This window comes from Triticum dicoccoides, chromosome 6B (assembly GCF_002162155.2).
Source record: "Triticum dicoccoides isolate Atlit2015 ecotype Zavitan chromosome 6B, WEW_v2.0, whole genome shotgun sequence".
Taxonomy (NCBI): domain Eukaryota; kingdom Viridiplantae; phylum Streptophyta; class Magnoliopsida; order Poales; family Poaceae; genus Triticum; species Triticum dicoccoides.
In genome coordinates, this window is record NC_041391.1 from 24,542,474 (window position 1) to 24,544,496 (window position 2,023).

Below are 2,023 nucleotides of genomic sequence, written 5' to 3' on the forward strand. Positions count from 1 at the left end.
GGTTTAAGTAGCCTCTTCGTAGTCCTTTGTAGGTGTAGAATTATTGGTGCACAAGTAGTCAGTGGAACATTTTTTTTGAAAAAGGAGGTTAAAACCCTGGACTCCGCATCAATCGATGCATACAGCCATTTTTATTAATTACTCAACAAAGTTCTGACAAAAAAATACATCAAGCCACACGAAGCCATCACTCACACCTACAAACTCAATAGTGTGGAGTGCTCTCGCTCCCCATATCTAAAACCGGTGTTATCGCCGATCCATCTGTATAACGTATCGGAATCTACAGTCAGGGCAACAAAGCTAAAGCGCACACCACATGCACACGTTTTAGAAGCCACCATTATCATCCAACCGCTGAACCATCTTCAGTCCGGCGGCCACCGACACACCTTGGTGCCAAGTAACACCACCTCCTTATGCGCAAACTGGAGAGCACACCGCTGTCCCTGCCAATACACTGCAGCACCATGCTGCTAAGTACCACCAGATGACACAACTTGAAGTTTGGAAGATCTGTCATGCGTAGCACCTGCCGAACAGGAATGACCCAGTGTAGCACCTGTTAGCAAAGCATTACATGAAATCTCTACCCAAGCTCCGTGCAGGACGAAGCCGCTCCACCTCCTACCTCTGTCTTCCAACGTTGCTCCACAAATGATGCTCCCAAGAGAGAAACGACACCCCAGTGCCGCTATCATCCGATCTGGAAGAACATATCCTAGGGTTTCCTCTGGAGAAGCACGAGTGGCTGGACAGTAGTTACATGACGATGCTTTCATCAAGGTAACGGCGCAGAACACCGCCATCGCCCGCCATCAGCTCGGTCGTGGCAACTATGTCTTCCTAATTCGCTATTGGGACTAGATGAAGGATCTCGAGATCCAACCACCCATCTTCTGGTCAGGCACCTTCGACGGAGGATATGACCACCACCGCCAAGCCCAGGGTTGCCACCCCGGGTGCCCGTGTGAGGCAAATCAAGACCAGGAGTGTCACCGCGATCGAAGTCGAACCGGAGTTTGAGCGGCTGCAGCTTGGCTGCCGCTGCCACTTGGAGCTGCGGCTACAGACCTGCCGCCACACTCCAGCCTTTGTTGTCTACCAGCACTGTCGAGGAGATAAAGATCGGAACCGCCGCAGCGATCTTGAGCAGTTGAGCGCGGGAAGAAGGCCGTTTTTACCGATCCGCTCAAGCTTTCCCTTGGCATTGTAGCCTGCGGTGGCGGAGAGGAGAGTGGTGGTGGGGGGACCGGAGGAGGGAGGCGGGGATGCCCCGGTGCCGCGTGGCGACGCCGCATGGGAGCGGGGGTCAAGATCGGGAGGAGGGATCCCGGTGGCGCTGGACGGCAGTGGTTGTGCTAGATCTCCTTTCGTCTGGTTGTCACGTCGCGACCCTGTGAATTCTAGCCAGTGGAACATACTCATCTGGATCTCCATCTTATTCACTACTATCATTTGGAGTCGTCCCATACGCAACATAACTATCATAATTTGGACATTGCTCAACATATATGTTAGCTACACTTCCTTCTGCAACACATTATGAAATCTTCTTGCAATCAATATCTAAAGCAATCATTTTTAGACCATCGGCCAACTCATTTCTTGGAAATAGCTAATGAAACATTTTGTCATCCTTTGTTCGATAGTACATGAAAAATTTCATACCAGATCAAGAAAATAGAACTTCTCTCAATAAAAAAACGACATGGCCTCTGCTTCCGCACTCTATTGCAACAATCCCCCGACCCCCGTCATTCCAATACTGCTAGTTCAAATAAAACTAACAGAAAACACCTCTCGGCGATACATGTGACTACCCTATATACATACAAGAGAGATACAAACTGAACGTGAGAAATTTGCCTACTCCCACGTGGCAGATTGCAAGTACCAGAGAGCAAAAAATACCTCTGGTAGCGAGGAGTTCGTCGTTACCGTCGGACGTGGCCGCAACAACAGTTGACATGCTAAACTATGGAGCAGCTACGGTCGCTCCAAGGAAGGGAGAGAGAGGGGG

At 50.1% G+C, this 2,023-nt stretch overlaps 1 pseudogene; it reads left to right on the forward strand.

The window, feature by feature from the left end:
• The window catches only part of LOC119323659, a 19,542-nt pseudogene that overhangs the window by 15,286 nt on the left and 2,233 nt on the right, over window positions 1–2,023 (forward strand).